At 37.5% G+C, this 23,940-nt stretch overlaps 1 long non-coding RNA gene across 4 annotated transcripts in view; it reads left to right on the plus strand.

Annotated features, from left to right (window-relative positions):
• LOC116285336 (uncharacterized) overlaps positions 1 to 23,940 on the plus strand; it is a 499,682-nt gene that overhangs the window by 288,848 nt on the left and 186,894 nt on the right. For all 4 annotated transcript variants that reach the window (XR_012063891.1, XR_012063888.1, XR_012063889.1 and 1 more), the window contains exon 3: positions 23,841 to 23,911. This is a non-coding gene — a long non-coding RNA (uncharacterized lncRNA). The remainder of the gene's footprint in view (positions 1 to 23,840; positions 23,912 to 23,940) is intronic.

Raw genomic sequence — 23,940 nt, forward strand, 5'->3', positions numbered from 1 at the left:
CAGGTTGTCTTTCATTTTGCTTATGGTTTCCTTTGCTGTGTAAAAGCTTTAAGTTTAAATAGGTCTCATTTGTTTATTTTTGCTTTTGTTTCCATTGTTCTAGGGACTGGATCCAAAAAAATACTGCTGTGATTTATGTCAAAGAGTGTTCTGCCTGTGTTTTCCTCTAGTTGTTTTATAGTATCTGGTCTTACATTTAGGTCTTTAATCTATTTTGAGTTTATTTTTGTATATGATGTTGGAGATTGTTCTGATTTCATTCTTTTACATGTGGCTGTCCAGTTTTCCCAGCACCACTTATTGAAAGAGACTGTCTTTTCTCCACTCTATATTCTTGCCACCTCTGTCATAGATTAATTGACCATAAATGTGTGGGTTTATTCCTGGGGTTGTTACCCTGTTCCACTGATCCATGTGTCTGTTTTAGTGCCAGTACCATACTGTTTTGATTACTGTAGCTTCAATTAGTTTTAAAATCTTTCCTCAGATCTATGTCATTCTAAAATATTCGGCATATGCCTTTTCCTTTTGAGATATGAGTAGAGACAAGAAGCTTTGAATTTTAGATAATTGTAAGATGTGAGACTGAAAATAAAAGATCTTTATTTTTAATACTTAAATTATAGAAGTAATAAACTGACCATCATCTACACGTTCAAATAGTGAAAATGTAAGGAAGTTCTATTTTGTCTATATTCTTAGCTATTGTTGACAATTTAGAGTAAGCAAAGAGTAGCCTTATTTATCCCTTGGGGCCAAAGGCAAAGCATAATAATTAGAGATAATGAGGATAGTGGTGTAGTTTATAACTTTTCCCAGCTTGCCAGAAGGTAAAATCTTTTATTTGACATTGTCTTAAAAATAATAGAGCTTTCAAAAGTGTGTGTAAATGGCCTGATATAAATCAGTGTTCTATTTGTTCAGCTATAGGTTAAAAATTATACATTTCCAATAAAATTATCAGGAAATTTTGATTTGAAATTCAGTGTTGAAAATATCAAATCAAATATTCAAAAAAGTAAGTGATGGCATTTGATATGGACAATTGATCATGTTATTTTAATAGTGCCCCTTCTACCTGACTGATATTCTACCAAATGTCAGTATGTATGGTTCTGTACATGTGATTAATAAAAAAATTTCAGTTTAATAAAAATAGATTGAAGGATATAGAATATATATGAAATTTATCATTGAATATATATATTCACAGTGTAGAGGGCATGGTCAGTTTATTACTTGAGTGATTATGCATTTATGAGTTTTCTCTTATTTCCTCATGATGTTGAAAATCACAGATTAAGCTAAATGAAACGGCACATTTTAATTTATGAGTTCCCAGTTGATTTCTATAAATGAATGAAAATTCAGAAGGCAATCATTGGAATAATGAGGAACCAAGTTTTGCAGATCTGGTAATCATTACCAGTGTTTCCTCAATTTAATAGTAAGACTAACTGGTCATGAAATTCATATAAGATGCCTTCAGAATATACAAAAGTCTGTTTTAATAAAAAGGACTTATAAATTTCATTGATATTGAAGAGATGATCAGGACCAATTTATAAAGGGTTAAAATAAGTTCAGTGTTAAAAATTGAATTTGATTTTAATAAAATACTGTACTAATATATCACTGCTGGAAAAAAATATGAAACTGAGTGACATGGCAGCAAAGTTTAAGATCAGCCAGACAGTTTTTGATATACATTGTCAGCATATCTTTTGGACATTGTGATAATGAGGATTAATGATGAAGAGTTAGAACTCTGAAACACTTTCAATACTGTCAGTTCTTCACCAGCTACTAAATGTGCAGATCTAAAATACAGCAAAATTTTCCAAGTATTTTTTAAGTAAGAGGAAGGATTAACAATAGAAATGCTGTGTGTTTTATTAAAAAGCACATTGAACTATGTCCTGCTTTACCAGTTGTGACAGGAATTTCTAGAGATGCCTCATAAGTTGGAAGTTGTATCTAATGATTCTTTAAACATGCATATGATAGTGAGTGGAACATTTGTTGGTAATGATTTTCTAACTTGAATGTGTGCTTGAAATTTCTTCACTGTTTCCCACTTGTTAGAAGAATTCTTTCTAAAGACCTTTAATGTCAAAACTGTAGAACTGTGGTTTTAACCTTTTATGCATTATAACCTTATGAAAATCAGTTAAAAATCATAGACCTCTCCTTAAGAAGTTCACTTAACCATATGTAAAAAAAAAAAAAAGAAAGAAAGAAAACATTTGGGATTTAATGAATTGTATTCTACTGAAAACTCACATTTTTCACAATCAATATCTAGTGAAACTTTGTTCTCTGTTAAAAAAATTGTTTCTTTTATTCTTCCCAAGCAAAAAATTAATGGCAAAAAATAAGAAAAACAAATAAATATGAATTCTGCAGATAGAATAACGTAAAATTTATTTTTGCTTCTTGGTAATTTTCAGTAAGAAAATTGTTGAGTTTTGGCTTGAATTGAAAAGTTACCTTTGACATGGCAAAGTGCATGTTATTTTTGACAGCCAGATGATTTGAGGTTTTTAATTTGGATGGCACCAAGCACAGTACCTAAAACATGAGAGCTGCAAAAGAAATATTTGCAGAATGATTAATCAGTGAGTGTTAAAGACCCTGACACTGTTACACAACTGAATTTATCATCTGGTGCCGTTACAGATACACCGAATCATATATGCAGGACAGCATTGATCCAGGACTTTTTCTACTTTACAGGATTCTTGAGAAGCAATGAAACATGGAACCCCAAAATACTTTAAGTAACAAAAAAAAAATTTGGTTTAACTGTGATGTTTCGGATAATCATACTCTCTGACTTTCTAAGGTACATAGTAGAAAATAGAATCAGATTTTCGTAGTAACCTTGTGCAAAGAATCTGGCCCAGATGGTGTGGGAAGCACCATGGGAGGCAAAAAAATTGTTGCTCCTTCAAAGCAATATTATTTAAATATCTATTCAGTATCTGATCTGTGCGCATAAGGAGAGATTGATTTTCTTTTAGTGAAATTTGTCTAATTCTTTGTCTTCAAAATAGAACATAACTTATACGTAGTTTTCCTAACTAGGCAAGTTCTTGGGAAACATTAAACCCTTTAAAATGAAAGTCATTTATTCCCAGCAGTCAGTGTTGTGGCATGCGTTATGACAGTTCCAAATTTCTGCTGACTCTGGAGATCCAGCTCATGAGATTAGGCTCAGTATTGGAGGCAAGGGGGATATGCCATGTACCTTGAATCTGTGTATTACAGAAACATCAACAAAGGCAGTCCCAAGGAGTGCTTTCTGCTTAAAAGCGTAACATCAGCAGAAATGGGACCATTTTCTGTTTCACCAATGAGTTGAGGAATTACATGGGAAACCTGAATAATTGGTAGCAGCGTCTTGCTTTATTTTAGTGTTGTTTTTGTTCCTCTTAGAAGTTGAAATAGAGACATCTGTGGCAGCTGTCACTTTTGCCCTGTCTCTTCATCTGCATGCACAGGTAGCTTGGGTCAAGGAGAAAGTAGAATTTTGCAAGATGTTTGTGTTGATTTCACATGCAGTCTTCTTTACTCAAGTCAACAAGGCCATCTTCATCAGAGTCTGCACGTATGATTTTAAGCTCTGAGCAGTTTGTCTGCCAGAGTTCAGTGTTTCTAAGTATCTGCGGATTCCCTCTGTAGAGAAATTGACAAGGCTAAGCTAACTTTGACTCCATCTTGCAGGGACAATTCTCTAACATTGGAAAGTTCAGAGATTTCCTCCAGCAATTTCCTTCTATAGAGGGAGAAGCTTGGTAGAAAAAATAGATGATTTTTTAAAACATCCACTATCAGACTCTACAGAGTTCGGTGGAAAGATTTACTTCATGAATAATACCAAAACTGTGTAGAAAAGGGGTTAAACTCTGAAAGAGCTCTTTCTTGTCGAGTGTTTCTGCCACTGGAATTTACTTTTTCTTTTAAACAAGAGAAGCATCTTTCAGGAGGCTAATCATGAACATGAAGAAGTACTCCAGTGATTCAGTGTGTGTCAGCAGAGTAGAGAAGGGCTTTATATTCTGTTCCCATTTCTCATCCAAAGCTCTTAAAAGGCCTTGCCTTCAGGGTTGATGCCACTTTTGTCATGAATAAGAGGACTTTATTGACTGGCGACTGAGAGCTAGAATTTCTGGTTAAGTGAGCGAAGGTGAAAGGTTGCGGAGTTTATTCCTATGAGTATCAAGGCATGGTAGGTTGCCGAGTATGGAGAATGCTTCACCCATATGTATCAAGAATAGCAATATTTCTCTTGTGGTCAGAGTTTTGCTTAGCATCTTAGTTTCTTCCCATATAGGCTCCTCAAGAGTCTTCTTTGGTATCAGAGGGCACTGAAAACATGTAGCCCAGGAGCTGCTGGCACCAGGGCCAGGAGTAGCTGCAGCAAAGGTTTTTTTATTTTTTAAAAGGAGCTTTTGAGATCCAGATGTTATTTGATGAGGCATTTCTTCAATTTTTTTCTTTCCTAAGCAGTCCTTTTAAGAAAATGTAGTGTTTTCAAGTTATGTCCCTTCAATCATCCATATACATCTTCTTTAGTTAACAGCAAGGTTATGAAAACATTGGTGCTAAAAGACAAGACTTTTATATGGGAGGAAAGTCTAGGTTTTTAGTGAATTCTTATCCTTTTCAATTCAAATACACTTCTCACAGAAACAGTTTTTACTTTCCATTGTATTTTCAGGACTGACAGATGTAAAGAGTTCCTTCAGATTTATCTTGTTCTCACTTCCTTGGAAGGGCTTTGCAACATAAGAAGCAGCGTCCGCTTCATTTCTTTTCTTTTCCAGTGATGAAAGTCAAACCCAAGGATGCATGTGCTCTCTGGTGCTCAGTATCTGCGATTTTCCTGTTAGGCTAGGACTCATAGAAACAGGGAGAGAGGCCCATCATCGTGGTGTGAATGTTTATTTTCTTTACTTTCTATCCTCTCATTTATTAATTGTTAATTCAGCCAATGTTTTAAAGCATTTACTTTATGCTAAGAGATGTTCTAATCCCAGGTACCTCTGCAGTCCCTTGTCCCTGAGGTAGGAGATAAAAAGGAATGAATAAGCCATATGACCGCAGGTTCTGTACAAGCCGTGATGTGACCACACTGACCTAGCCTGGCACATAGCCCAGTCTTAGAGGAGCCAGGAGAGACTTCTTGGAGAAGTGACATCTCATTTGTGTTCTGAATCATCTCAAAGGGTTAAACAGGTCAGGAAGAGAGGAGACAGTATATCTGGTAGAGGAAATAACATAGGTGAGGCCCAGAGACAAGGGCAGGCAGGAGGTGTTTCGGTGAAGTGAAGCAGTGCAGCCCTCTGATGTGGGGAACTAAAGTGGGGCTATGTGAAGAGGTCCGTGGGAACATACCCTGCCCGCTGAGTGAGCCATTGTGAGTTGTCTGGATTTTATCTGTCAGCAGTGGTAAGCTATTGAATGTTAACAACATAGGTAGCACATGTTGGACTTGCATCTGAAGATGTGTATCTTAGCCGTTCAAGATATAGATGCTAGAGACAAGGAGCCTGGGTTCCCTCTTAGTAACTTCAGGGTCAACTAGCAGAGGGGCTGGAGGGAGGGACAAAGGAGAGGAGAGAGCAGGAGACTACAGCTTTGTGTTGTAGGTAAACTAGACTTTCTACTGTGTTCCTGGATTCAGGGCTGACCACAGCTGGCTGTAAACTCCATGGAGAGGTTTAGAGCATCCTCTCAAGTGGGAAGAAACAAGATACTTCCTGCTCTCCAAACTTCTTACCAGAGAACAGGAGGGATTGTATCCATCTAATTTTATGGGGACTGGTCATCTGGGCCCTGTTACAAGTTTTGTTTTCACTGTGCTTTGAGTTATCTATAAATTTGTTATTTATCCATTATCTTCTGTAAGTGAAGAGTTCATTTTATGTAAGTACTTTGGTAAACTTAAAAAAAATGGTCCAGGTGCTATGTTAAGACCTTAAATAAGGAAATCAGAAATGACTGGCTTGTTCTGAGGCAGGTCCGTACTGTAGATTCCATTATGTCCCTGGAGATAAATTTTCCAGTAATTGATGATGGAATAATAAGCTAGATATTATCATAGAATCACTTAAAAAATAAACCTCATTTTCCCTCAGTAATGTCTGTAGACATGTTTGTAATAAACTGAACAATTTCAAATGCTTGCTGCAATTTCTTAGCTTTTTGATTCAAATGCTTGCTAAAATTTCTTAGGTCTTTTGATTCTTGTGCCAGTGTTGCACCATTATTATTCTTGAGACTCATGCTAGTTACATTAATTATAAAAATTGCTAACATTTAGGAGCACTTCCAGTATACCAAAGATTATATAAAAAGCATATGTATTTTATCTGATTCAGTGATACAGACCTCCATGAAAGAATGATGATGTAAGTCCTGGTCTGAATCTGAAATCCTGAGAACCAGGAGCTTTGACGTCCCAGGGCGGGAGAAACCTAGTATCTCATCTCAACCAGAGGGAGTAGACTTGTCCCTCCACCACCTTTTTGTTCTATTCAGACCCACAACAAACTGGATGATGCCCATCCACACTGGGGAGGGACTTCTGATTTACTCAGTACACAGTTTCAAATGCTGTGGTTTCTTCCTGAAATACCTTCACAGATACACCCAGAAATAATGTTTTACCAGCTAACTGGGCGTCTTTTAGTCCAGTAAAGTTGAAACATAAAATTAACACATAATCACATTAGCTGACCTGTCTCCCAATCTGCTTGGACCCAGAATGGTTATTCTGCAGAAACCCCAAACTCCACAGCAACAGGAATTGGTAGATGTCTTCAGGGAAAACGGTATCATTTACTCTGGAGCTCAGTGATCCCTTTTGAAGATTTTTTTCATTTTGATTGTAGCCTTTTATAGTTTTTCTCAACAGCCAGCTAGGCTTTAAAACATATTATGAATGTATTTTCCCTGTGTGTTCTATATCAACAGGTTATCTGCATATTTTTTTCTACCAAATTGCTGGAAGATGAAATTCCTAAGAATTTTTTTAGAGATTTATTATTGCAAATAAGAAAATGTACATGTATGAGGAAGACTTTATACACATTAAACTGCTATGCAAATGTTTAGTATTATAATTTTGTATCTTTGCAGAGCCTGCTAGAAGTGATTGGTATGGTAGATACATAATGTGTACTTGCTAAGTCAGTGGTCAAATTGGAGACCTGTGGTTTTTTTGGTTTTTTTTTGTTTTGCTATAGTTACACATTCCTCCATTCAAATAACATAATTTATTGAATATCTGGTATATTCCATATACAATATGATTTTGAATTGTACATTTATCATGACATATTGAGTGTACCTCCATTTCTGTATGATTTAAATCAGAATTTATATTGAGTTAGTTGTTTCTGGTTACTTTGCAGCCATCCTATTAATTGTTTTAGTAACGAAAGAAATCGCTTATTAAATCCTGTACATCTTTGCCTTTTGTTTATAATTCTTTCATCATAAAACTCCATATCCTCTTTTCTGTTCCTATTTACCAGAAGTTATTTTAAAGAGAGTTTATTTGAAACCTAAACATGACCAGACGAGGATTATTTATACTTAAGTTGTAACACAACAGTTCTTTAAGCAATTAATGGCATGGTTTTCTACAAAGTTTTTACTACTTTGTTAACCTCAGTTTGTTTCATTTTTAAAAAATGATTTACAAAGGCAATGTAAAATTTTTTTTGTCAAACAAATTACGACTTTATTTTTCCTTATAATATATATGCCAAATTTCACGTAAATCTGAAACTCAAACCATAGTGATTTTTTTTGTAGTGAAAAAGCTAATAAATCAGCCATATTGTGGTATGAAGCTATGTCAAGCTCCCCATGGTAATGTAGTGATTATGACAAAAAGATTTAAAGAATCTTGAGTCAGTGAGTCCAGTGAGTCCTCTCCTGGATGATTGTTAAGAGGGTAGAGATTTACTATTGACCTCCATGTTCAAGTCATTCAGCCACCACCAATGACTTTATCCAAGTGCACTGAAAGTGAATAAAAGCCGTATCACAAAAGATAATTCTTTGAATTAAAGATCAATGTGACAGCCACTCTACTACAAATAAAAAGTAAATGTTTCTTTGAGAAAATTCTAGTCTATGGAGCCTGAAAGATGGAGAGTATCAGACCTCAAGTCACAGTGACGCACAAGCTCTGGGAAGAGTGAGAATCTGAGAATCACAGTCCTGCTTACAGATGACAGTTGGGCTGCAGAGATCGTTGCAATTGGCCTACACGGCTGTCTTTCCATTTTTCTTGACTCCAGGCCTGATTGTTATTTGCCCTGGCCATATTTCCATTAAGCCACGCTGCCCAAAAGGCAGTGGCAGAGTCAATCTTTATTAATGACTGTCAAAAATAACCTTTCTTGCTATAGTTCAGTATCTTTCTTTCTTTGGTGTTAATTACTAATTTTTTTTTTTTTGCCACCAGTTCAGCCCACTTCAAGTAATTCTTCCCCATAGCCAAGATTCAGTAATCTCTTTGAGACACTCTAATCACATCAATCAAAAGCCTTTAATGGTGCTTAGATAGTATTATTTCAAATGCCCCAGCTGGATATTAAAGGTCTTCTGTAGTCTTGTTCCTCAGCCTCTTCTGACCTCCAGCACATCCCTCCATGTACCCAGTGTTCCTGCTGAGTATGTTGCTTGCTTTCCTGGCACATACCCTGCACATTTCTGTTACCTGTGGCGTAAGGAACTCCTGTTCATTTAAAAATATCTACTTATGTGGAACTATTTAATAAAAACCAAGGTCTCTTCAATGAAAATCCAATCAGGAGACATTCATTCTCTGTCTGTACAGCTAGTCACAGACACTGCTTTCTTTGCTCTAGAATAATATGTTCACATTCTTTTTTAAATCACTAAGACATTGAATAAGCTTGCTGTTATGTATTGTTGTGAATCATGTTAATGCAAGTGTCAGGCCAAAGAAAATGGACACATAAAGAAAATAAATAAGTAAAACTTATGCATATTTTGATGGTTTTACTTATATACACATTTATTGGTCCTTATGAAGGAGAAGGAAGTAAAGACTTTCCTGGAGGAGAACTGGCTTCTAAAGACACAGTGCTTCTGTTTGTAATAGTTTACAGCCTTTGGTCTCTAGTCTATTCCTGATTGCGTTTCTATAAACAGCTAAAATTAAAACATGTCAATCAAAAGAATAAAGGGACAGGCAAAGCAGGACCTTGTATAGTTTGAAAAGATTTAAGATTTTATCCTGTAGTCTGTGGAGGCCAATGGAAAGCTTAAAGCAAGACTTAATATCATTGTTTCTGTTCAGATGTAGAACTGGTTCAGTGGTGAAGGAGATGGATTAGAGATGGACTTGGAGTGTGGATGCTTATTCGTCCATAAGTAAATGATCTGATGTGGACAAAGGAAATGGCAGGGCAAACATAGAATGGGGGGGTGGTTTAGTGCCAATTAGGAAGTAAAACTGATGGGACCAGTTTATCAATTGAAAGTGATGAGATATGGGGAATTTCGTTAACTGAATCTTCTAGGTTGGGCGACTGGGTGTTTGGAGATGCCACCAAATTAGACAGACATGTTGATCATACACTATGTGTGGGGTACTGTCTAACACATGAGGGGTGGTTACAATAAACAAGGCCTGTCCTGAAGTGTAGCTTACAGTCCAGTGAAGGGATGTCCAGCTGTGGCATAAGACAGGACATGAAAAGCCAGAGGCTAGGGTGTGTTTGTCCTGTTCACCGTTATGATTTGACACTTAATAGGTGCTCAGTAAATATTTGTTGGCGGACCTCAGCCTGGGAGGGAGCAAGGAGTGAAAGATCAAGCCCTCTGCATTTGTCTTGCTCTGTAGGTGATTTTCTCTGTTAGAGACCTCTTGACACGAAACACAGTTTTGAGACAATGCCTCACATTTTACAGAGCATCTGTTAGATGGTGGGCTTTATATATAAGTCCAGCTGTTCTTTTCAACTGCTTTATTGCCTGTTTCATGATTGACTTGAAGGCTTCTTTATAGGTTTTCTTTAGACAAGCGAGCTCTGTAACACAAAAGCTGCCCTCAAGCCTAAAGCAAACTCTTGATTTAATAATAAATCCTGAATTACCAGTGTTTCTAGTCTCTAAATGCCAGTGGATCTTTTGAAGTTTCTTGCCCCTCTTCTTCTAAGAATCACAGAAAGATCAAAGCCGCTTCTATCTGTGTGTGCGCCCGCGTGTGTGCGCACACATACACACACACAGAGGAACACATGCACGCACACAAATACACACAAACCTGTGAGGGAGCAGATTCTCGGTTGGTTGAAAGATAAAAAAAAAAAAGAGGTGCTTTATTTCTTTCTTGGAGTAAATGTCCAGTCAAAGAAAAGAAAACCCATAGACAATAAGAATTAGGAAATGTGTCTCAAAGTTGGAAAATTTACTCCAGTAAAATGTCCTTTTAAAAACAGGAGTCTTATAAGGGCTGCATTTAATAAAGCACATTAGCTTTCTTCCGTAAATTGGTTTATCACTTTATTTTTCTTGGAAGTTTTAGTGCTTCTAGCATTCTAAACTAAAATAAATCCTTTACTAATCCAGGCTAGGGTCTGTATCTATAGATATATATACATTTATGAATCTGCCATTACTGTTGATTAAATAATCCAGTAAATCCCTTGTGAAGCAATGGAAAAACACTGAAAAAATTGTATTCACTGCTCAGACAAATGAGATTCAACCACAAGTGTATGAGAAAAATGGACACTCAAGTAGGGCAATAATAGTGTTTTAATTGCTTGGCTAATAAATGTTTCCATTTCCTTAAAACAAAAGAATTGCTGCTTCACGTAAATGTCACATTTCTGATGCTTACTAAGGATTATATACTTTTAGAAGAAAAAAATTCTTAAAATGTAGACATGGGCAATGCCCCCCTTTTTCTTTGTTTACTATTTCTAAATCTCAGAGAGAGAGTAGACTGGCTGAAAGTTGCATTATGACATATTCTTATAGGGATTGGGTATATAGCAAGTGTGTAATGCTAACAATAAATGACAACACAGGTCAAAGTGCCTGTTTTATCTACTTGGTACTGACTCTTCCTAAGCTTCCTTCTAAATGGTCTCAGCTGTACAGCAGTACTGGACGCTCCTGATTAGAAATCTTCCTATTATAATAAACTGATACTAAGTGTAAAAGAATAATTGAATTTTGAAACAACTGGACTTAATGGGATGATTACAAAGGGAAATGACATTAGTTATTTCTTTTACTGTAAAAGCTGCCTGCAGTATATGAAGTATAGGTAAACTTTTAATGTGGTGAATACACCTAAGGTTTAGAATTCTACCAATGATAACTCTGAAATATATTGCTATAATGGAACCTATTGATTGAGCACCCAAACAGGATTGAACGTCATAGTTCTTGGCTGGGACTAAAATCTGTGTGTGTGTGTGTGTGTGTGTGTGTGTGTACTTTAATAATCTCGTAGGAAATGAATGAGTACAGCCAGTTACAAAGCAACTGTATTAGGCCATGTATCTGTTTCTTGGGTTGTATTCTGTTTGTCACAGAATCTATGAAAAAAAGTATTTATTTAGTGTGGCATTTTGCAAAAAGTATTTGACTTCAGATTCATCTGTGCATGTGAAGCTCCCAGATATTCATACTTAGTTTTCAGCACTGACAACTCATTGTTAAATGCTGGCCTAGCTGTGTTTCCAGGCTGTGGGAGGTGGTCCATAAATGAAAGAAAAAGTGTTTCCCCTTAGTATGAAGCCTGGTGATTAAGAGCAGTCTCTGGAAACAGATGACCTTGCTTCAGCTGCTCTAGCATTTGCTACCTGTGTGACCTCTTACAAATTCCGTACCTTCTTGTCTTGGTGTTCTGTTCCTGAAGTTAGGATAGCAAATGTAATGATATCCTAGGATTGTTGTACGGCTCAAATGAGTTAATACATAACGAAGCACTTAGAGCAGTGACTTGCACACTGTATGCATGTAGAAGCTCCTGCTCTTGTTACCATCAGTAGCAGTGGTAGTGTGGTATCACCTTTGTCATTTAAGGACAGTAGCACAGAATTCTAATATTGTCCTGTTGATGACAATGTGTTGTTGGAATCTCAAGTTCTTTCTGAAATTTTGTTTTAAAAATGAAAAAAATACTTTATATTATTATTATTTCTTGCAAGTGTTCCACTGCATGACAGTATCCTGGCTATTATACAGAAAAAGTGATTGAAAAGATTTAGTACTAGGTCTTAAAGAACTTGTAACCTGAACTAAGATCAGTGTTCCATGCAGTCAGATTAAAATCTGCCACTGAAATTCATATACGCTTATAGATCTGTCAATAATACCAGCAAAACAATCTCTTAAATCTCTCGCGTAGTCATAAAAAAACACTGCAGGCTTTTCAATCCATTGTTTGGAGAAACCAAGATACCATATGCTCAGAAAAAAAAGTGTGATTCCAAGTCCTCGGATCAATACTATAAAAATGAAAAAACCAATACTATAAAAGGTAAAGGAGTCCAGAAGGGATGAGAGCTCATACTTAGGTGGAATGAACGAGGAAAGCTTCGTGGAGGGAGTGGCATTAGAGCTAGATCTTGAAGAACTTGTTTAATTTTGATAGCTCTAGAGGTGGGAGGCAGACAGGGTAAGGACAGAGGTGGAGACACTATGCATTTTAGAAGAAGGAAAGATGTAAACACACCGAGTGTTCTGGGAATATCGGCTGAGGTCTGGGGAGCAGTGGAAGCTATTCAGTTTTCTAGTCAAATCTCAATGACCTAGATCTCATAATTACTTGGTAAGATTGTGTCAGTTTTCCCCTAGTCTTTCCAAAATGTGTTTCATCTTTAAAAATTTCACAAACATTGAACAAGAAGGTTTTTACAGCCTATTAAAAGCAGAAAAATAAAAAGCAGTCAATGCTTAAAAAGGAATGACTAATATTTATATTCAAAGCATTTAAACCGACATGTTCTAATACTCAGTTAATGTAAGATGAACTTATCCATGAGTGCCTAATTTGTGTGAATAAATACTGGAGAACTAAAATTACGGCTAATAGCACTACAGAATTTTGAGACTAAGTTGAACTGTAGTCGAAAGTCTAGAGAGGAAAGGGCTAATGTGCTTTGGCCAGAAATGATCCCCTTCTTTGAGTTTTACAGGAATTCCCACAGGATGGAATCATCTGGAAGACATCATCCCAGAAATAGGTACCCTAAAATAGTGATGTGAAGAATTATTACTGATCAAGTTACAGTGTCTACTTAGATGGTATCAGGAAAAAGCAAATTTAAAATAAAATGTAACCAATGCAAAAATGCTCTTTTCTGGGGCATTGAGAGACTTCATGACTCTCCGGGTGAAATGAGGAAGGTAGTAACTAAATGGCAAGAATGAAGAGAAGAGGGGCGGGCACCCCAGGGTGAGAAAAGAGAACTGGAGAATAAGAACCTATCAGGCTGTCACCTGGTATCAGTAAGGGGAGAAAATTCTAGGGCTCCAGTGAACCCCTGTAGCACTGCTTTCTCTGGGCACTGCAAGGACAGAGAGCTCGGCAGGTAAAATGCTGGCTGGGTTCCAGCCTCTCAGCTGGGCATTTGTGCAGGGCACAACCTGTGCGGATGTGCATGGTTGCCCTGACAGGCTAACAGTAGTAGGTAGTAGCCGTCATAGGAATGACCTTATACTGTAAAGCAGTATTTCATCAGACCACTATATATATAGCTCACTGATAATATCCCTGAAGACTTCCCAACTCTTACATGTAGCACAATCATAGATTTTTCTCAGCAAACCTCTGATTAGTATCTCTTAAGAAACACAGTAGCTCTGAGCTTCTCAGGTACATGCCATAGAAAAGTTAAACAATGAGCAATCCAGCCAGCATAGTTTACATAATTTAGTAGTTTACTCCCCTGCTTGGGACTCTGCCCATATCTGCTTTTCCTCTTTTATTTCACCATATATTAGTTATCCAACAATGGTTACTTGCTTGAAGAAAGACTTGAGGTTAAGACTGAGAAGTAAATATAAGTAGAAAACTAAAAGCTTGAGAGAAGCGTTGAGCAAGCTGTCAGTTGGAACTTGAGTCAAAAAAGTAGTGTCAACCATGGAGGAACGTGCTCTAGCCTGCAAGAGCAGCAGTGCTTTCATTTTGTTTTGGTGTTTTTCTCCTTTTATTTTGCTTAGAATATGTATGGGTTAGAGGGTAGTTACGTCTCCTAATTTTATTTTTGTGTTTATAGACGTTACCGAGTCAGGGAAACTCTCTGGCTTTGGACTTTATGTTGAGTTCTTCCTTTTTTAAAAAATAGATAATTTTATAGACTGTGAAGTGTTTTATAAAGTTTTACTGAGCAAATCTTTTCACAGAGTTCAAATTATGCTAAAGAAATGTATATATAGTGCCTATAAGAGTAAATTTAAGTCGTTGTTGTAACTTCTCAGAATGGGAGTGGCTTCATAAAAAACTGGACTATCATTGGTAGACATTACCTGAATTTCTTCTGTGAAAAGTACTTACAGAGGTCGCATAGGTAGCTCTTGCCCTCAGAAGATTTTGAATTTATACTGTAAACGATAGAGTATCTTACAAAGCACAAAAGAAGGTTGGTGTTCCAGCTGAACCTAACGCTCACACTGTTACTAGAGGAGGTTGAAGACAGGACTGAATGGTGGGACTGAGGATGGACTGTTTCTGCTACTCTGTGCCCTTTGTCTCAGGTTCTTTAAAAGCCCCACGTAATCAGTAAGTAACTGTGTATGGGATTTAGGCATAAGAAACACAACTGCAGAAAATATCAGTTCACTGTAACACAGGAAAAACTCAGGTACCAAGGAGTGTATTTATAAGTTCTTCCAGAGCAAGGACCTCACGTGACCCATAGTAGGCATTTTATAAAGGTTTGAACTGCTATACAAACAGCACATTTTTAATGTAGAGTGTTAATATACCCTATTTTAAGCTAGAACAGTTGGAAACTTAAGTGTCCTATGTTTCCAAGGCTGAGTTTAGTCTCTGGGGTCAGTTTGGATTAGGTTTTCCTAGTTTACTTCAAAAAGTCTCCATTGAATTCACTGCACTTTGAGCTCCCTTTGCAGTTGTGAGTTAGAAATGTTTCCATAAGATCTATTAATTTTTTTCTATATTGGATTTAAGTCAGCAGCAAAATCTTCAAATCAAGACTATTTCCATTTATTTTATTCAACCTTAAATGATTACTTCAGTTGCAGGCTTAAAATAAAAATGAAGAGGAATGAAAGTATGTGTTAGAGTTCTCCAGTGAAACAAAATCCGTAGGATAAATAGGATGTTTATACAATTATAATAGGATAATTGATCTATCTATCTGAAGTGAAAGAAAGAGAGGGAGTTTGGTTTGAATAACAGTCTCACATAATGACTCCAGGGGCTAGCAAGTTTGAAATCTGTAGAAATTCAAGTCAGAGCTGATTTTGCAATCTTCAGTTCAAATTTTCCAGGACAGGCCAGCAGGTCGGAAACTTAGAATTTCTGTGTTACATTTTTGATGCAGAATTTCTTACCTTTGGGGGATCTCGGTCTTTGCTCTTAGGGCTTTCACCTGATTAGGTGAGGCCCATCCATATCATGGAGAGTAATCTGCTTTACTTAAAGTCAACTGATTATACATTTTAATCACATCTGAAAAATACCTTCACAGCAATATCTAGACTGTTGTTTGACCAAAGAACTGGGCACTATAGCCTAGCCATGTTGACATAAAATTAATCATCATAGTCCACTGGTTGTCAGCTTGGCCTCTATACACATCTCCATAACCATGCTTAGTCTCCAAATAGAGACAATGACAAAGTAATACTTCTACTGAACATGATACACCTGTTCTAAATACAGTGAAAACTTACTTACCCTTTCCCCCCCAAAGGATGCAAAGCTGTTGGATGACGTTCTCCTTGATGTGATGCTTAAAGTACTCTGATGTAAAGTTAACAATATTTAAGTACTATAATGTCAAGTTAATACATCTTATATTATATGAAAAAGGGACAGGCAATGGAAGAAAACACATACATTTTCTATATGTGTGTGTGTGTTTGTGTGTTGTGTGTATATACGCAAACGTTAATAACAAAATAAGGGGAAAATACTCGTGATAATTATAGTCCTCATTTCTGCAACTGGTCTTGTAGTTATAGCTGGTATTTATAACCACCTTCCTCTACTACCTATTCTGTATTCCCTTTGTTCTCAGTAAGCAGCTCAGCTGGTTGTGGTTCTTTAACTGGTGGGAAGACCTCCCCTCCCTTCCTTCCTGAAGGATCTGGGCCATTCCAGCTCTGCTGGAATTGCGTTGTTAGAGTTTCCTTTTGACTTTCACCACAGGGCATACCGGTTGTCTTGGTCATTCAGGCTGCTATAACAAAATATCTTAGACTGGCTGCCTTATAAACAACAAACATTTATTTCTCACAGTTCTGGAGGCTAGGAAATCCAAGATTATGGTGCCAGCAGATTTGGTGTCTGGTGAGGAATTGCTTCCTCATAGCTGGCACCTTCTAGCTGTGACCTCACATGGGGGAAGGAAGGGGTTAGGGAGCTCTGTGGGGTCTCTTCTATAAAGGCACCAATCCCATATAAGGGACATAATCATGTCGCAAAGGACCCCCTCCTCATATGTCATGTTGGGCATGAGGTGGTGGTGGGGGCACAGACATTCAGACCATAGCACTAGTTCTAGGAGACTGGGGGGCTGTTTCATGGCTGTGAACCTCCTTAAAGATGGATCAATGCATGGAATGGTCAGACAGTGGCAGTGAAGTCAGGCGCTGGCTCTCAAACTTTCAAAACATTGTAGGAAACTTTTGATTTCAACAATACTTACAGGCTAACTAGAGGGAAAATTATATATATGAGTTCCCTAATTTAGGTTTCAATTGTGATGCGGTAAAACATTTCAGATGTATTATAAAGAGTATATGTTACTTCTATAACTCTTCTATATTTAAAAAATTTATTTATATCAAGTTGCAAAGACATAAAATGATACATTGCATTCTCTGATTAAAATACCTAGTTGTTATACAGATCCAAAATAAGAATTGCAACTCTGCTGTAAAAATATCAGGAAATATAGGCTGTTGTAGCTGAAGTGGTGTTTTGCATGCAGTAGAACCTACTCTAACAACAATCAAAAGAACTCTGAAGCAAGCTCTCATTTATTTAACATGCCCTTACGAGGAAATGGCGTTCCTAGGAGGGGATTGGCAGGGATGGGGTTTACTTAATCCAGATTTCCTTAGGAATGTGAATTGTGTCCTTGAAATAGAAGGAGAAGAAACCTATGGCTTGTTTTGATTCCCCATTTTGGGATGAGGAGTGCTCGTGGGGAAACAGGCCTCTCCTTAAGGAAAGGAACCGAGAGCACAGGAGAGGTACTAAGCGCCATGCTCGGGAAGAAACCCACGGGGATGGAATCCATCAGAATGCCCATCTGCCTGCCGGGAAGAAAATGACGACTGTAGATGTTTTTAGGACTTGCAGTTACTGTTAAAAATATGTAAATTTTTTTAAAATATAATTCTGCAACATTTTTAGTGTTTCCATGTTTCTTATTTTTGTATGCCAACCATCTTATTTTCTAACAGCAGCAGAATCCTTAGTCAAGTCCATGCATTTCATTTTATTTTATTTTTTGTTTTTTGAAGTGAAAGATAAGCTGAAAAAACTTACTTCTGTAATGCCACTTGAGGAGCACAGTATCCTAGGGGAGCGTGTTGGTGGTAACAGCTCTCAGGAAGAGAAAGAAACGGTCTGTGTGTCACGGAGAATGCTATTTAGGATTGCTTTCAAAGCATAGAGATCACATAGGCTAATGATTTTCTAAGATCCAGAGTATCTCATTTTATCAAATAACTGTATCAGCTAACACCATAAGCAAATTTGGGTCACGTGGTTCTGATATTCCAACCATGAAACAATGTCATTAGATCCTTTGCGGTAGCCACTTAGAGAAAACCTACAGTTTATTAGCAAGATACTTGAATTAGATGACAAGGCTTCCTGGTGACAGCTTTTCTTGTGCATTCAGAATACTTAAATTTATACCAAGTATAACTACATGAACACTTCTGTATCTCCGAGTATTACTGTCTTTTTGTTGGTAGGGTTACATACAACCGTGGATAATCATCCCACATACATGTGATAAAAAATACCTAAAATGTATTCAGAGTGCTTAACTTGCCACTAAGGATTAATTTGATTGTGATCATTACCTGTTGAAGCATTATGGCAAAATCTAAATTGATTTCTGATAGTTTATGAGCCATTTAAAATAATTGTCCACAGCAAACAGTATATAAATCAGTTAATAAAAGTAGTTCTGTCTCTTCAAAGGACATCAGACATCCAACATCCATCCAAATTAAATTTAAATTAAATCTGGATTGTGGAGAACCTACAAATGACCCTGTCAATTTATCAAATAAGCCTGACCTGATCAATACATAGTCAATAAAGAACTTTCTAAGAGAAGCCATGGTAAAGGTGAGTGGAGACAGAAAATTTTAGGGCACATGATATATTTGAAAAAGTTTTGAGGAGTCATAAAAATGGTCCAGTAACCACTTTATTTGTAGTGAAGTTGTCTTGCCCACTGTGGAGCTGCATTAGTGTTTGGGGTCAAAGTTACATACAGGAAGTGAAAGGGAAATATTTCCATGTCTGTTTTTCAGTACATATAGTTGAGAAATAGTCAAAGTAGAGGCACAGAAGTGGGTATTTTAAATTCTTGATTTATTCATTCATTCATTCACCCATTCACTTTCTTGTACCCTGTATCTCCTCATAGGCCCCGTTTATCACCACTTTACACTATGCTTCACAGGCCAAGAAATTTCTGCAAACTGTATCCATAAATTTTGTCAATGGGCTTGCATGAAAATTAACAAATGGTCTTAAAAGGCTACAATGCTAAAAACAAAGTAAAATGAAAACTCACAGGCTATGCTGTGAAAATGAAATGAATCCTTGCTTCTGATTCTGTTACCTTTCCTGCTGACTTCACTTCTATCCCACTTTCTATTTCTCCCCTCAGGTTATGCCGCCTCGCAACCTCCATGGCCTGTTTTAACACAACACATCTAATTGCATATTGGTATTATTAGGACTTTTGAAGGACACAGAGAAATAAATGGAAATGCTTGTGCTGTGTATCAGAGTATATGCTAGTTATTTAAGCTGGATATTACCCTTTTCGATATTTTTCTGAATGTTTTAATATACATTACTTTTTAAAAAAATGAACTATGCCACTCTTCTGGAGTCCCTAAACATCTCTGCCTGACCTCTCACTCTGTTTGATCGCTGTCCACCTTCAACCAAAGATTTTGGCCCAACGAGGCTCTTTTTATTCTTCGAACTCACCCATGCTCTTGCTCTTTCCTGATGAACGTGGAATCATCACAACAGAATGGGGCACAAACAAAGCTCTCCTGCCGTCTCTGAATTCCTTTATATGTTTGTCTCAGCTCAGAACATTTGCTGTTAAGGGCCCTCTCGCGGGAAGGGAGAAGGTCTTTCAGGTAGCAAAATGAGGAAGAGCTTATTAGGTGTGGGAGTCAGGCTCCTGGGGTTTAAACATGGTGCGTCTGAATGTTGTGGCCTCAGTAATTCTGCAACCTTCCTACAACTTCTCTTTACACATCTTTAAAGTTAGAAAAATAAAACTCAATGAGTTGTTACTGTGGACTTAATATCATCTCTTTTTCACTCTCAAAATGTTCTGGTTTGGGTGATAGATTATGTAGCCACACAGTTGATAAAGGCTGCAAGCTGTACGAGCAATGCGTGTTAATGGCACTTGTCAGTAACCTTTGCCAGAGCAGCTATAAGATACAAAATGGCCTCGTTTGAGTTTCATGTCTTGTATTAAGTAGTAACTACCAGGAGGTTGTAGTAACTACCAGGAGGGTAAAGAGGAGCAAGGAAGAGATAAAACATGCAAATTAGAGAGTAATCTTTGGCATACTTCAGACATGATTGTGTTATTTTGCTGTAATGCAAACAGGCATGTCAGAAATCTGATTATTTATTCCATAACTCCTGTGTTTGGTTATTATTATAAGAAAACTTTTCTCTTTCCTGTCATTGCATTCATATTTATAGGCACTTGCTTCTTTTTAATTTGATTGGCATGTTACATTGTTTTCATAGAAATAGGAATACCAAAGATTCCATTTGCTTATCTACATTTTTCCTGCCACCTTACAAGTAGTTAGGATCATGGAGACCAGTTCTGGCCAGAAAATTCTGGGAGGAATGGTCTGTATCTTGTCAAGGCTGAGGTTGTGTAAACACTTGCTGCCTTTCCAGCTAGTGGAAATCCCAGGGAGTAGGTCTCCACTGAGCTGTCTAGAGCAGACCCCCTGCCCATCTGCAGGGAATGTGTGCTGTGATGGGGAAACACCCATTAGCATGTGAAGCCACAGAGAATTGGAGGTTATTGGTTACGTCAACATTACCTAACCTGTCCTGACTAACACAGCAACTGGTAGCAGGAGAGAGATGCTGCTGTAACAAACAAGCCAAAATTGTCATGTGCACGGCCCTGGGCTTGGTGGCTACTGAGGAAATGACTATGGAGCTAGAAAGGGAGCGATGATTCTTTCTTTCAATAAACCTTCTGATTTAGAATTATTTCAGATTTACAGTAGCAATCTGTTTTTGCAGGGGTGAAATATTTTATAAAACTGGAATCTGTGAAATTTGGGAAGCAGGCCTTGTACCATCCCTGACAGAGCTCTCTGGGGAAGAGGTGGGAAGGCAGAGCATCAGTAGCGTGCGTTGGTTGCGTTTGTGTTGTATTTCACAAGGTATTAGAAGAAACAGGTGATTTCGGCATAGCAGTTGTCAATATGCAGCTTAATGGAAGGGAATGAGGCCATTTAAGCCTTTCACTGTTGAAAAGAGTCCGCTGCTTTGACATCCTGTTGTAAGAGGCTTGACAAAGCCTTCAGGACAACTTTTCAACTAATTAAAACGCTTAACAGAACAATTCAGCTAAGTATTGGAGCCCAGAAAAAGCTACTTCTTCCTACTTAAGCCCAGGGGACACACAGATACCACCATTAAGTTTAGAGAAAGTGAGAATTCCAGGAGTCAGAAAGCAAACAACTATTTTGTATATGAGAACTGTGTCTCAAGGAGAATGTTGGATACATTTGCTGGCACTTTGAGCTAACTCGAGTGAGCTGGAGAAGACACTATTAAGTTTTTGAAATTCTTACATTGCCAGAAAAACCACTGGACTAAAAGAGATGGGGACATAAAGTGACCGTAGGACTTTTATCAGTTTTAGGCAACAAAAAAACTGAAAATACTAGTTGCTTCCATTCCCCCTCCGTTTCCACTCGTGTCATGACTGGTGAACTCTGAGGGGAAGCAAAGTGTCCCTTCAAGGCTGAGATGATGAAAAGCTCACACATGACCCACAGCCTCTTCTTCCCTGGCCTGGAACCTGAGCATGCTTCTGGTTGCAGGGAGCACCATCACCGGAGGAGAAGCCTCTGTCCTCTCTGTCTCTGAGTGGGGCGTGGAGCAGAATCCCCCGCCATCCTGCTGAAGCATGAGCTCTGAGTGAAACAGCAACCTTTCTTATGTTAGGTTCCTGCCTTTGAGAGTGCTTTGTTGCCAAGGCATAATCTAGTCTAACAAGTCATGCTGCATAAAGATGAAAATTCTGTACAAAGCAGACCTTTTTTAAAAAGGTCACTTTATTTTCCCTTCGTATTTATGAGGACACTTCGTGTAGCTTATCCCTCCCGTTCACCCGTCTGCCTGTTCCGGGGGCGGGGTGGTGGGGGGAATAAGTATCTCAAGACCAACTGTGAAGAGGCAGACAGAGAGCCGTACCCGACCATAAAGGCTCTGCTTCCAATGCAGCCAAATGTGGTAGGAGAGTTTGTTTTTCCTTCCCACATAATGGTGCATCGGAGGTTAGACACGCTCAGGAAAAGTCTACTGCGAATATCCTTTGGGAATTCCATAATGGGCGCTTGCTCTTTGTGCATCCCTTCTAATCAATGCAAAATAGTAGATTGTGGGTTCCATAAGCAAAAACACAGACATTTAATCATATGAATGCACACAGATCCAAAAGGAGAATTAATTATTAATGGTGCTGTGGTTAGGCTCAACTTCAATTAATAAATAATTTAGAATGCTGTAGACAGGAAACCACATTATAATAAAAAAAAATAAGGTAGAGTCTTAACAGAAACCTCCAAATCAAAACTTGAGGTCATTTCTCAACACTGATAATTCCTAATAGTGTATCATTCCCCTCAGTCCACTCCTGTTTGCTCCTAACAGCACCCATGCACCAACATGAGGTCTTTATTAATATTCACAAAGTTCTTTTTATAAGTATATGATAGCTTGTTGTAAAAAGGACATATTTCAAGATATAATCTGGCCTGATACAATGAAAATAGGTTCCACCCAAGCAGCTTTCACTAATACATAGAAAGGCAGCCAATGCAGCTATGCCTTGGCAGTGCCAAAGTCTTTCAGATCCCAAAACTACCTTAACACAAATTAACAGCCATCGTAAAAAGTGATGATCCGGCAGGTACCATTCTCACTCAGTGGTCCATCTGCTGCTTGTGGCTAATGTGTGTGCCATTCTAGAATCTACGAGCATTTAGACTTCAATACAAAAAAGAGAAAACCATCATGAGATGTTGTTTTCTTTTGACAAGCACTTGGTAAACACTCATGGTCATTCAGCTTCAGAGTTAAAACTGCTTCAACAGGATGTAGACATAGGGAGAAATTAATTTGGGAAGTCCAATTTGAGAATTGTTTTCAAGAACCTCTTGTCATCCTCTCTCTCCCCTCCCTTCCATGACAGTAATAGAAAAAGGGGAAAAAATGAGCTCTAAGTTAGTTTTTAAGATTCTTTTGGCAACAGTTACATTTCTAAAAACCAAGATACTTTTGGATGGCTTCACATTCAGTAAAGTGTGTGTGATGTTTCCTGTTACTCCCTGTGCAGCTAATTTTTGTAGAGCATGATGTTGTGGATAAAACTGTCTCTAGGCATAATTTAATTTTCATAATTTATTGTCTTTCAAAACCTAGAATTTATTCTTGGTGAAACAAAATATTAATCATGTGGACTGTCTGGAGCTTTTGTCTGAGATTATAGAATTAAAAAATAAAGATGTTGATATAATGCTCAATTTTTTGCTACTGGCTTATTTTCATTCTTACTTCAAGTTAAAAGTAGTAGCTTTAAAAAAATTGCTCATACAAAGTTAACAAATATAATTCATATTTAGCTTTTTATTTGTTTTCTTCTTGGCCCATTAGATTCAATAGTACTGATGCCTCAGAGATAATATTTGAAAATTTTGTAATACACATTGAGTTCTTATTAGGTATTTTAGAATACAAAGTGGGTTAAATTTTAAGAGATGTACATCATTTGTGCATTAAGAACTGTAAGATAGGTAGTTAAAATTACTTTGTATTTGTATGTTTGCTAAAATAAAGAGAAGTGAGAAGAATTTTTACAAGAATTAGTCTTCTAAGAAAAAAGATAGGCGTCCTCCTGCTGACATTTAGTCAATGGCTGTCTAATATTTCAGTGCCAAAGTCTCATGGACAAAGGACTCTTTCAAATGATGGACTCCGAATGGTTCTTATCCTCGAGATTGGCAGCAGAGGACTTTGGGCTTAGGAGTCAGCATTTATAACCAGCAGCTCAGGTGATTGTAACATTCATGGTCCTTGTCCACATTATGTTTTACAGATAAAGATGAAGGCTGATGGAAGACAGAGATAAGCTGGATGGGAAGAAAGAAGCCTCCAGTGAGAAACCAGGTATAGTAAATAAAATTTAAAAATTCTCT

Source organism: Vicugna pacos, chromosome 24 (assembly GCF_048564905.1).
Source record: "Vicugna pacos chromosome 24, VicPac4, whole genome shotgun sequence".
In the NCBI taxonomy this organism is placed as follows: Eukaryota; Metazoa; Chordata; class Mammalia; order Artiodactyla; family Camelidae; genus Vicugna; species Vicugna pacos.